This window comes from Rattus norvegicus, chromosome 15, assembly GCF_021556685.1.
Source record: "Rattus norvegicus strain SHRSP/BbbUtx chromosome 15, alternate assembly SHRSP_T2T, whole genome shotgun sequence".
In the NCBI taxonomy this organism is placed as follows: domain Eukaryota; kingdom Metazoa; phylum Chordata; class Mammalia; order Rodentia; family Muridae; genus Rattus; species Rattus norvegicus.
This window is the reverse complement of record NC_141548.1, coordinates 76,375,001-76,389,399: the sequence shown is the minus strand read 5'-3', so window position 1 is coordinate 76,389,399 and position 14,399 is coordinate 76,375,001.

Genomic DNA, 14,399 nt, shown 5'->3' with positions numbered 1-14,399 from the left:
CCCATAAGGAAGGGGAGGGGGGAGGGGGATGTTTGCCCGGAAACCGGGAAAGGGAATAACACTCGAAATGTATATAAGAAATACTCAAGTTAATAAAAAAAAAAATACCAATCCAATTCTTCAAAGAGTTAGACAGAACAATTTGCAAATTCATCTGGAATAACAAAAAACCCAGGATAGCTAAAGCTATCCTCAACAATAAAAGGACTTCAGGGGGAATCACTATCCCTGAACTCAAGCAGTATTACAGAGCAATAGTGATAAAAACTGCATGGTATTGGTACAGAGACAGGCAGATAGACCAATGGAATGGAATTGAAAACGCAGAAATGAACCCACACACCTATGGTCACTTGATTTTTGACAAAGGAGCCAAAACCATCAAATGGGAAAAAGATAGCATTTTCAGCAAATGGTGCTGGTTCAACTGGAGGTCAACATGTAGAAGAATGCAGATCGATCCATGCTTATCACCCTGTACAAAGCTTAAGTCCAAGTGGATCAAGGACCTCTACATCAAACCAGACACACTCAAACTAATAGAAGAAAAACTAGGGAAGCATCTGGAACACATGGGCACTGGAAAAAATTTCCTAAACAAAACACCAATGGCTTACGCTCTAAGATCAAGAATCGACAAATGGGATCTCATAAAACTGCAAAGCTTCTGTAAGGCAAAGGACACGGTGGTTAGGACAAAACGGCAACCAACAGATTGGGAAAAGATCTTTACCAATCCTACAACAGATAGAGGCCTTATATCCAAAATATACAAAGAACTCAAGAAGTTAGACCGCAGGGAAACAAATAACCCTATTAAAAAATGGGGTTCAGATATAAACAAAGAATTCACAGCTGAGGAATGCCGAATGGCTGAGAAACACCTAAAGAAATGTTCAACGTCTTTAGTCATAAGGGAAATGCAAATCAAAACAACCCTGAGATTTCACCTCACACCAGTGAGAATGGCTAAGATCAAAAACTCAGGGGACAGCAGATGCTGGCGAGGATGTGGAGAAAGAGGAACACTCCTCCATTGTTGGTGGGATTGCATACTGGTACAACCATTCTGGAAATCAGTCTGGAGGATTCTCAGAAAATTGGACATTGAACTGCCTGAGGATCCAGCTATACCTCTCTTGGGCATATACCTAAAGATGCCCCAACATATAAAAAAGACACGTGCTCCACTATGTTCATTGCAGCCTTATTTATAATAGCCAGAAGCTGGAAAGAACCCAGATGCCCTTCAACAGAGGAATGGATACAGAAAATGTGGTACATCTACACAATGGAATATTACTCAGCTATCAAAAACAACGAGTTTATGAAATTCGTAGGCAAATGGTCGGAACTGGAAAATATCATCCTGAGTGAGCTAACCCAATCACAGAAAGACATACATGGTATGCACTCATTGATAAGTGGCTATTAGCCCAAATGCTTGAATTACCCTAGATGCCTAGAACAAATGAAACTCAAGACGGATGATCAAAAGGTCAATGCTTCACTCCTTCTTTAAAAGGGGAACAAGAATACCCTTGGCAGGGAAGAGAGAGGCAAAGATTAAAACAGAGACTGAAGGAACACCCATTCAGAGCCTGCCCCACATGTGGCCCATACATATACAGCCACCCAATTAGACAAGATGGATGAAGCAAAGAAGTGCAGACCGACAGGAGCCGGATGTAGATCGCTCCTGAGAGACACAGCCAGAATACAGCAAATACAGAGGCGAATGCCAGCAGCAAACCACTGAACTGAGAATAGGACCCCCGTTGAAGGAATCAGAGAAAGAACTGGAAGAGCTTGAAGGGGCTCGAGACCCCATATGTACAACAATGCCAAGCAACTAGAGCTTCCAGGAACTAAGCCACTACCTAAAGACTATACATGGACTGACCCTGGACTCTGACCTCATATGTAGCAATGAATATCCTAGTAAGAGCACCAGTGGAAGGGGAAGCCCTGGGTACTGCTAAGACTGAACCCCCAATGAACTAGACTGGTGGGGGGAGGGTGGCAATGGGGGGAGGGTTGGGAGGGGAACACCCATAAGGAAGGGGTGGGGGAGGGGGATGTTTGCTTGGATACCGGGAAAGGGAATAACACTCGAAATGTATATAAGAAATACTCAAGTTAATAAAAAAAAAAGAGTGTAAACCCTGAAAACTAATCAACATTCAAGTAGTAGGGCATGCATCCAAATATGTGCGGGCAATCCTGATTCGACTTCATGACCTTTGAAAAAGTTTACAGTATAAGGGTTAGTGAGGAAGGAGAGTGTGACTGGAGGAAGAGCTTGGGAGAGGGGTGAATGGCATCAGAACATTCAATAAAAAATTCTCTAAGATAATGTAAGGGAAACAATGGTATTTAAAACAGAGGGAAAGGTAAGCAAATTCTACACTCTGCTAAGCAGAAGGGCTGAATCTGTTTATATGATTCTTTCCCCCAGGATATGGCACTGGCTCTATCTGCACATAGAAAACCCTGCATGTACATACTACTTGATGTCACTATACTCTAATATTGCATGCCTGACCAGCTCATTCCAAACACATTACTACAGTACTTAATTCTTTAAATATGTATATTTAAATATATACTCAGGACAGAGTACAAGAAGAGAGTAAACTTTATAAATCAGGGTAAAACATATAAAGGACTAACAGGAGACCTACCCAGACAAAAGTCTGTCAACTTCTGTACAAAGCAGGCTTCATTAAATTTTGTTCAAAACAGTACAGAAATGACGTATAGCAGAAGCATAAAATGAAACACATTTACATAATATGAGGGAACTATGAATAACAGAGAGATGCAGTCCGTGTATAAAGGCAGCTGTCATAATTATGTTTGCTGTTCCCAAGTCTGCTCCAACTGAGCAGTAATCATATGGACGCTTGTGCCTTTGGCTGTTTTCCTGGTTCTCAGAATCCCAACCCTATCTCTGATTGCCACAAACAAAATGGAGACCACCCACTGCCCTTATTTTCTAGCAGTTTATTGCCGCGCAGATCTCAGAAATCAACTTAAGCATTCTGTTTGTTTTTCCTCTTAACCTCAAGCCAAAATTACCTGATATGGGATTAAGAAATGCTGTCACTAAACAGATTGTGGATGAATTTACTAATCCTTCTTTTGGATTCCTGCTACCAAAGGCTATGTGCTTTAGGGCACCAGCTCTTGGAGGCAGATTATAGCAAATCACATCCCTTCAATTCAATGCAATGGTGAACCTTGACCAGTTGTTTAAGCACACTGAATGTTGGGCCATTACTGGATTTTGTTCATTTCATCAGGAAGTACAGTTGTTTCTTAATATTAAAAGTCAGATTGTATCCTCAAAAATAGCTTTTCCAAGATATTATTTATAAACATGTTAGAAAAGATATGAAATAGCAACTCAGCTTTAAGGTGTTTTGAGGAAAGGAACGCTGAATATTCTTATCCTGAAGAGATATGTTGCTCCGAAATAAAAGAATACACCCAAGAACGCACTTTGATAAATTGAGGACAGAGAGGAAAGTGAACAGTGAATGTGCAAACTGACTTTTGGATAGTTTATGTTATAAGTATGCTTCTATCTCTACTCAAAATTTTATTTACTGAACTGAATTTGAACTCAGAAGTTTAGTTTATTAAAGGTTAAATAATCATCCCTCCCAAGGAGTTTAATAAAATGTGAACTTAGGTATCATATATATATATATATATATATATAAATTCAGAATTACAAGGAAATTAGATCATTTTAGAAGTCTTCAATAACCAATATGCATTCACTAAATGCTCTGTTTTTATGATCTTGTGTGTGTGTGTGTGTGTGTGTTTTCTAATGCAATGGAAGTATATTCCAAATTAGATTGAAATCACCTCAAGTATTTCTTTAATTGTAACAATCTCATCTACCCCTAAATGAGACCAAATATTATGGAATGAATTTCATTATAGCCTCATCACGAAGAACAATTTTGAAGAAACATAAGACTCGAAGACATCAACATTAGGTGCTGTATACCTCTGGAACCTCTGAATATAAGAGAAAAAAATGTGACAATAAAATTTACCCAGATTGCATATCTAGTGGTGGATTTAACTTCACCTAGGAGTTCATCAGAAATTTTGTTATGGGAAAGGATATACACAGAGTGGGCAAGGTTCTTTTTTTTTTTTTAACTAAACTTGCTTATTCAATCAGGTAGTTACAAGGAGCTAAGCCTCATTTAAAAACAAAAGCAAAAAGAAAAAGAAAACCAAAAAACCTTCTTCTCTTGGACACATAAAAGATAAGCTCAAACAGAAATGAACTCCTTAAGTACTCTCACCCATATGGCCCACTCATATGCCTAACAGTGCTTATTAATGTGTACTATTGTGCTTTTAATGTATACTATTATTGGGGATTAGTTCTAATGTTTTGTTTTATTCAGCTCCCAAAAAGCCGTGCTTCCAGACCTGACTCTCCCTACCCCTAGCTGGCTTCGATTAAAAATAAAGAATTTCCATACACACAAGTCTGGGCAGAAAAGGAGGAGGCAGGACTTTTAGATTGGAGAAAGGAGAGGAGGGGAATCACCATGATAGAAAGAAGAAGAAACTTAAAGGCCCACTGGCATGTAGGAATCCGGGAAAGTGGCCCTAGAGGCCAGCCACTTCTCAGATTGGGTTTGTGGTAACAGAGATGAAATGTTGATTTAGTAAATTGACTGAGGAAAGTTGGAGGGGAGAATATATGCTAGCAGCGGGAAAATTTAAAAGTTGAGCAAGTCAAGTCATATCAACATTAGCTTGTGTGTGTGTGTGCGTGTGTGTGTGTGTGTGTGTGTGTGTGTGTGTGTGTCTGTGTCTGTGTCTGTGTCTGTGTCTGTGTCTGTGTCTGTGTTCTGGGTGTGTCTTTGCGTCCTTGTCTTTCAATCGAGAATCCAGAGGGCTCTACCTCCCAGAGCCAAAGTAGTTTAACTAATTCACCATTCACGGCTACATACTATTGTCTTTTGAGTAAAATTTCCTTGCTAATTTACAAAACTGATTAAGCCTTAATTGTAATTCGACGAATAAGACTCTAGGATTATGGGAATGCTGGATCTGGAGTGAATCTGGATCTGAATACAGATATATCACATAGTTGGAGAACATATCACCCACCTTTCTCATAAAGTATCCTCCATCTAGAATCACTGTTTAACATGAAAGCACATTGCTGATTGGTTCACTGAGTCGGTGGCATTGCTGGATTACACAAATGCCTTATCAGAGGTGCTTGAGCCGCATTATAAAGGAAGAACATCCACTTGCAGAAAAAAGGAAAACGGAAACATCTGGCTCATCAATTGCTCATCAACTAACCAAGTTACCAGTTCAAAGCAGACATGTGAGTGTGACTTCAAGCGCAATAGATCAGAGATGAAGGTGTTCGAAGTCTTCCCATACACTAGTATTCTATATTCTGATGAAATAAGGCAGGTAAGTAATGACAGGTTTCTTTAAAGGTCCGGTGTATAAATGTTCAAGACAACTGCCTGAGATTCTATTGGGCAATGAGAAGAACGCAAGATTCCTCATCAATCTGAAGAATTAATAATGAATAGACTGTAATTTCCCCACAGCAATTAAAAAGTCTATCTACATTTCAGCACTGTTGTGAGAATTAATGGTATAGTTGATGCTGATCAATTAGCATAAAAATTTTACCTAGAAAAAGATAATCATATTAGAATGGGCACAATATCCCTCAGAGCAAAAAATGAGAAAAAGAATAGTATATATGTAATTCTCACGGAGGACCAAAGGTAAAAAAAATAAAATTAAGCAAACAGAAGAGTTGGGACCAGAAGATCTTGCACAGTCTTGGAAATTATGAGAAATAAGTTTATTAAGTAATACAGCATCTTATCTACAGCCTACCATGGGAGAAGTGGGAGAACCAGCAGAATGTCACTAAATAAAAAGGCAAATTCAGCGCAGAGTTACTACAAAAGCTTGCACAGAAGGAAGTCAGGTTATTTCAACTGTGCCACAGACTAAGCACACAGTGACCATGGAACTGAAAATTCCAGTCTCTTAATGAGGGAAAATCAGGTTAAAACTAACCAAAATGTTAACTCCCTCAAGGCCTTAGCTCCAGGTCCAGATTAGGCCTTATCAAATTTGTCTCTGACAAAGACACAAAACTAATGTTCCCCTATCCTCTCTCAGGGCCTCTGAGTCAGTCTTGGATTGGGCTGGCTACCACAAGTCAAATCACGTGAAAATCATCTTTAAAATTTTTATTTACAGTATCAGGAATAAAATAAATGTAGAAATGTATGAATTACTAAAATTACTAAAGCTGGCATATTATATGCTTATTAGACATCAGATATCTTGGTAAGACAATACATAAAGAAGGAAGTTTAGTTATACATTTATTTGTATTATTTGCTCATTCAGCAAAAAGTTATATATAGTTAGATCAGCTTCTACATGGGAAAGAAAACTTAAAATATCCCATGTTTAGGTGGACATTGATGATGTCAAGGCACATCTGATACCTCTCAGAATATAAATGGAAAGAAATACATGAAAGGTATATCATTCTTCACACAATATAAATCATTCTATGGTTACTTTTTAAAATTTTTTTTAAATTTATTTTATGTACAGTATTCTACCTGCATATGTGAATGCAGGTCAGAGGAGGGCACCAGATCTCATTACAGATGGTTGTGAGCCACCATGTGGTTGCTGGGAATTGAACTCATGACCTCTGGAAGAGCAGTCAGTGCTCTTAACTACTGAGCCATCTCTCCAGCCCCTATGGTTACTTTATATTAACAGCTATTTCTGCTTGTTTTGAGCACATTCTAGTGACATGCAAGGGTGGTTAGAAAGATGTGTGCACTTGAAGAATAATGTAGAATTAAGAAAAATACTCAGAAGCTTTTGATAATAATAATAACGTAGATTGGGGGGAAAATTTTAAGAGCTAATAGAATTGCCCAAATGCTTACATTATGAAATGAATCTCATAATTTTACCTCATGAACACAACAACTGTGAAAGACATTGTCCCACTCAGAACAGTAAAATGAACAGATCCAACAGCAGATACTCATGCCCATTAGAAACTTCCACATCTGAAATTTCATAAGACTTTCCATACTAGGCAGTGAACACTGAGAGAAGTGTAAGCATAGTTAGTAAAATACCAACATGACATGCTGCAAAATGCCATACACACTAGAAAATAAGGCATTTTAATAATAGAAATGTTTTTACTGGCATTATAAAATTTCTAAACATTAGTTTATATTCTTTATCTTCTATTTTCTTTCTTTTCTATGAATTTTATGAAACTGATGGCTGTGACTTCCAGATAAGTGTGGTATCTTGGGAAAAGGAGTTATTGTCATTTAATATGCAACATACATGTGTACATATATCTAAACACATGCATGTGTGGATAAGTGTGTAGATCTCACTCCTTTGTTACTAAATATATCTTTGAGATTGCTTATTTTTTTTTAATTTAAATTCATGCTTTACCTCTATTTTTAGTTGCTATTGGTGTAATTGTTTATGACTATTCAAATTTTCTAAAGAGAATGTAAACTACAATACTATTTTCACATTTATTTTTATACTGAAATATTGACATTTTTTCTCACCTCCAACAAGCCTTGAAGATTGTATATTTCTGTTTTAAAGAAAAGGCAAAGTACTTTTTTTAACCTGTTAATGAATTAAAACAATTGTTTTAATAAGCCTTCAATGCCAATGGCAAGCAAAAGAAAACAAAATAATAGTGCATTAATTAAAGAAAAAAAACAGAAGTATATCTTATACAGGAACTAACATAAATGTGAGAAATCTCCCAAGAAACAAAAAAAAGAAAATACAAACATAAATTATATTAATAGCAGTAGCTACAAACTAGACATGCTAGCTAGTAATTCAAGGGTTGTTCAAGAGGCAATAGGTCTGCCATTAAGATGGACAGGAGGACTTCCTTTCAAAAAAGTATTTCTGTGATTGCTTTTCAGAGGGTTCAGTTGTATTTAATTAACACCCTATCTCCATGTGACTGAGAATGTCACCACTACTTCTCAGGATCCTTCGCCAGGTGATTTCGCCATCAATGTTTAAAATAGACTACCTTATATTTTTGATAAACTTATTTTCTTCATGTCATCTAATGGACAAGGAAAAACAGAGCTGGAGAAATGGCTCAATGAGTAAGAATATTTTCTACCCTAACCAAGGACCAGGATTCGGTTCCCAGAACCTACCAGGCTACTCATGTCTATGTGTAGCTTTTGTTCTGGGAATGTGTGTCTCCTTTTCCTGGTCTCTCTGGTCAGGGATTGTATTCTGTGCACTTACACACACGCGAAATACTCATATTCATAAAATAAAAATAAATAATTTTAAATATTTCATTGAGTTTTTATTTTAAGTCATTATTAGGGGCTTTACAAGTGACTGTAGTTACGGTTCTTCGTTTTGATTCAGTTTTTGTTTTTTTTCTTTTCTTTTTTTGGGGGGTGTTTCTTTTTTTTTTTAACTTGAGTATTTCTTATATACATTTCGAGTGTTATTCCCTTTCCCAGTTTCCGGGCAAACATCCCCCTAATCCCTCCCCCTCCCCTTCTTTATAGGTGTTCCCCTCCCCATCCTCCCCCCATTGCCGCCCTTTCTGTCATCTGTTTAACACCTCACAGCCCTGTAACTGCAATTCTCCATCATCACGGACCTTTGACATCCTTCAGCGTCTGCTTGTGTGTGGTAGACATACATATACCAAGCCACACACATACATACAAAATGCTTTAAAACACTTACATAAAAAACACTTAAAAATAAAATGTGTACATGCTACCTCTACCTTTTCTTCCAACGGAGTGTCATCTTAAAGTGATCTTAAGGATCACTTGTTTGTTTGTTCGATTAATTGATTGATTGATTGATTGAGTTTTAATTCAAACACAGATGAAAGTTTCGGGAGGAGGCAGAGATGTGTGAACCTCTGGGATGGTGTTGAATATCAACCAAAATACAGACTTGGTTGTAAATGAATGGAACAGATTAGGAGTCTAATATTACATATCATTAGTCCTTAAAGGCAAACAAAAGACAAATGAAAAATACCGACCCTCTTTTTCAACCTGTTTTTAGTTGCAAACGTGATGTATTTGGGTTGTTTGTTGTTTATGGATTTGGATGCTTAATATAAATCTAAAAAATGACAAGTAAAGTTACATCTACAATGTAAGATTGTAGTGGTAATAATTGATACAGCAGGTGCAATTAATAATTATGAAATGTCTCATTGTTTCAGACAGGTTATTGTTATTGAGGTTGTTGTTATTGAGCCTACTCTTTCTATTTTAAGGCTAAAGATAACTCTAGCAACTTTCTGTTTACTGGGAAGCAAGCATTTTGGTCCATGATGTACACTATCTACAATATTATATTTATATAAAATATTTATCTTATTAAAATAAATAAAAATCTGAAAAAAATCTTTCAATGCATTCCATAAAGGTGGAATGGGTATAGTTGGTATCAAATTTTAGAATATTGATTTATCAGGCCCACAACTTCCTGCGTTTTTGGAAGCAGGTTGGCAACAGGGACACCATGTAGGTCATACACCCCCAAAGCAAAGCTCTTGCCTACCAAGTCCTCTTAAAGAATAGACAGTAGCCACAAAACGCAGCACATGCCCTTGGCTCCATATCTTACAACTCTCCCTGCTTTTTGGGAAGTTCAACCATACCAGGGACATGATGAACTGGTTCTTCTTATAGGATATAAACCCTGTATTAGAGATAACGTTAGATACATTTTCTTACACTGCTGATATAACTACAGTCACTCTATGTCTAAAGCATAAAATGAATATTCCTTTTTAAAATTTGTTTTCTTTTTTATTGGATATGTTCTTTCCTTACCTCTCAAATCTTATCCACTTTCCCAATTTCCCATCTGGAATCCCACTATGCTTTTCCCCTCCCCATACCTCTATGAGAGTGCTCCCCTACCCACTCACCCACCCACTCACTCACTCCATATTCCCTGTCCTGGCATTTCCTTACACAGGAGCATTGAGACTTCACAGGGCAAAGTGCCTCTCATTGATGCTCAATAAGGCCATCCTCTGCTACATATGTGGCTGGAGCCATGGGTCCTTACATGTGTACTCTTTGGTTGATATTTTAATCTCTATGAGCTTTGGAGGTGGGCGTCTGGTTGGTAGATATTGTTGTTCTTCCTATGGGGTTGCAAACCCCTTCAGCTCCTTCAGTCTCTTTCTAACTCCTCCATTGGTGGCCCCATTTTCAGTCCAATGCTTGGGTTATAACATCTGACTATATTTCTCAGGCTCTGGCAGAGCCTCTCACGGGACAGCTATATCAGGCTCCTGTCAGCATGCACTTCTTGGTATCACAATATTGTGTGGGTTTGGTAACAGAATATGGGATGGATCCCTGGGTGGTACTGTCTCTGAATGACCTTTCCCTCTGTTTCTGCTACACACTTTGTCTCTGTATTTCCTCCTGTGAATATTTTGTTCTACCTTCTAAGAAGGACTGAAGCATCTACTCTTTGATCTTCCAACTTCTTGAACTTCATGTGGTCTGTGGATTGTATCTTGGGTATTCTGAACTGTTGGGCTAATACCTGCTTATCAGTGAATGCATATCATGTGTGCTCTTTTGTGATTGGATTACCTCACTCAGGATATTTTCTGGTTCCATCCATCTGCCTATGAATTTCAAAAAGTCACTGTCTTTAATAGCTGGGTAGTATTCCATTCTGTAGATGTACCACATTTTCTGTATCGATTCTTCTGTTGAAGGACATCTGGGTTCTTTCCAGCTTCTGGTTATTACAAATAAGGTTGCTATTAACATAGTGTAACATGTGGCCTTATTATATGTTGGAGCATCTTTTGGGTATATACCCACAAATGGTAGAGCTGGGTCCTCAGGTAGTTCAATGTCCAATTTTCTGATGAACCTCCAGACTGATTTCCAGAGTGGTTGTACCAGCTTGCAATCCCACCAACCATGGAGGAGTGTTCCCCTTTTCCTGATCCTCACCAGCATCTATTGTCAACTGAGTTTTTGATCTTAGCCCTTCTGACTGGTGTGAGGTGGAATCTCAGGGTTGTTTTGATTTGCATTTCCCTTTGACTAAGGATTTTGAACATTTCTTTAGGTGCTTCTCAGCCACTCAATATTCTTCAGTTGAGAGTATTTTTTTATACTGACATATGAGAAAATATAGAGAGGATGATTAAACTACCAAATTAGTCATAAAATATATATCTAGGATCTCAACTAATATTTACAATTAAAGCATCTCTGTATAGTCAAACTAGAAAGACTACCCTAATAATAAAATTTCATTATATGATTCAATTCCCAACTATTTGTAACCATTTTAACTGTTCTATTTTATTTTTATTTTATGTAATATTTGACCTTAAGTCTTGGTAAAATACAAAGATCTTGTTTCTCTCTAGAAATATATTATAAGACTGCAATCCACAGTCATATCTACTATCTTCATGAAACAATAACATTAAAATGAAAAAATATGTCCTTATATTTAATATGTATATTTAAGTTTCTCAGGTTTATAATCACAGTCAAATCAGTACATTGAGGCTTTTTTAAGTGTTAATAATTATTCTAAGGCTTAAATTATTTATCTGATTTTTATAAAACGCATGTAAATGCATATTGTATTTTCTCAATAGTGGGCAAAAGTCGAATAAAGTTTATTTCTTTTTTTTTTTTTTGAAGTTTAAAAGTCTCTGCTGAGACTCAAGGCGATCTTTTATTTGTAACCCCTTGTAAAAATCAAAAAGCAAATTGCATATTTTCAATATTCAATGGCACAGACCATATATTACCATTCCAAAAGAGAGAAAGGGAACATAATGCGGAAATACTGGGCCAAAGCAAAATTGAAACTAAGCAGGGTAAATTCAAAACCACGTAGCTCTATATCTGACGTCAGAGGACTTCGATGGTTTTCCCTGCCAGCTTTGCTGCCTTGAACACATTTCTTGCTCTTGAGCTGGTCCCATCCCTGAATGCAGCTTTCTTTGGCCGATGTCTCACGACTCTGGTTTTCCAACATCTTAGGGGTCACCAACACAATCCAGGCTTCCATTTTACAGCTTTGTTCAATGGCACCCTAGGGCTTCTTGCCGTCTCAGGGCCCTCATGTAAGGTCTGCTTTTCCACATACTGCCTGGCTTTTGGTGTTCTCAGCCATGGAATAGATGCCACATAAAGTTTATTTCTTAAACAATTACTCAGTTGGTCAATCTTTGATATTCATTCATTGTTTCAAATTTAATGACCATAATATATTTAAATTCAAAAAACACTGGCGTTCAGTCTTTTAAACATGATGTTGGAATCATGTCGATATCAAAAAGACATAATCAAGTCTTTAAATTTTATTTCAGTAACATTAATCTGACACTTTATGCATAGTTCTGTACTAGGTATATTGACTCAATAACTTTAAATCCTACAATTATACAATATTTCAATAGCTATATTGTGATAATTTAAACTTTGTTTTTATGTAATCATGGGCTCTTAAAGTGCATATGGAGCAAAATCAGTTCAATATAAGATTAAATGTCATAGATGGATCAAATTACTATGGTGAACCAATCTGGAAATTTCTTAGTCATGGGTTGATGAGCCAGTAAAATAAATAATGGCTACTCAAGAGCATCACATATTTTCACAGCAAATAGATAGCAGAAGTCTAAGAGGAACAAGGCTAAAAAGCTTCTGATTGGTGACAAAGAAGCTACCTTACCTACTTTTGCTGAAGAAACATTTTAATCAATCCACCAAAATACTTCAAGTCATAAACACTTCCACTGGGAGAAGCAGATGAAAAGATTCATCAAACAAAACATACATAGTGCGTGTGTGTGTGTGTGTGTGTGTGTGTGTGTGTGTTGATATTTAATATTCTTGTAGCAGTTTCAGAATCCAAGGATACTACTTAGCCATTAGTACCTATTTTTTTCCAAGCATACTAGCATAATCCTAAAAATTCTTATTTTATTCTTTATATGAAAGACCAATAATCATGCATTTAGAATAGTTTTAAAAGCATTAGTTTTTTTTATTTTGTAAAGATGTTATAATTCTTTCTGAATGATATATCAAAATGTATAATTATAAAGTTATGTATAAGTGATCTGTTAATGGAGAGAATATTGCACAAACAAAAGGAATGGCAAACTATAATGAGTGGAAAAATCTTCCTTCTTATTTTATGTACAATGTTACACTGAATCATAACCTCATTTTTTCTTTGTGTATTGTCTATTTAATCATGTTAATTAACAGAGATACATAGTTAGAATGTTTTCAGAATTCTACAAAAGAATAATGTGAAATAAATTATAGTATAAAAGAATATAATGTAGAAAATAACTAGAAGAATCTATGTATTTAAATATGACTGATATAAGAGAGGGGAAACTGGGTTGGGGATTTAGCTCAGTGGTAGAGCGCTTGCCTAGGAAGCGCAAGGCCCTGGGTTCAGTCTCCAGCTCCGAAAAAAAGAACCAAAAAAAAAAAAAAAAAAAAGAAAAAAAGAGAGGGGAAACTGAAGGTAGCCACTAGAAAGTCCCAGATGCCAGGGACCCAAGATATTTTCAGGACCCAACAGGGAGGGCCTTAGCCGAAATTCCCAACAAAGTGGTGATAGAACCTAGAGAACCCATATCAAGTGGATAGGCGTGGTCCCTGGTTGAGGGATGGGGCCACCCACCCAACTCAGAAATCTAATAAGAAATCCTCCTGTCAAAAGGAAATTCAGGGATAAGAGTGGAACAGAGACCGAAGGAAGGAAAGACCATCCAGAGACTGTCCCTCCCAGGGATCCATTCCATCTGCTGGCACCAAACCCAGACACTACTGCTGATGTCAAGAAGCACCTGCAGACAGGAGCATGGTATAGCTGTCCCCTGGGAGGCTCTGCCAGAGCCTGAACAAAACAGATGAGGATGCGCACAGTCAAACATTGGACTGAGAGTGGGGACACAGTGGAGAATTTAGGACAAGGACTAAAGAAGCTAAAGGGGTTTGCAACAAGAACACCCAAAGCTCCCAGGAACTAAATCTTCAACCAAAGAGAACACATGGTGGAGGGGACCCATGGCTTCAGCTGGATGTGTAGCAGAGGATTACCTTTTTGAGCATTATTAAGAGGGGACCCTCTTGGTCCCATGGAAGCACAATGACCTAGGGTAGGGGTGCTGAGGAAAGAATGGATGAGTGGGTGGGGGACTACAATCATAGAAGCAGTGGGAAAGGGGGGGGAAAGGGAGTATATGGAGGTGAAACTGGGATGGGGAATAACAT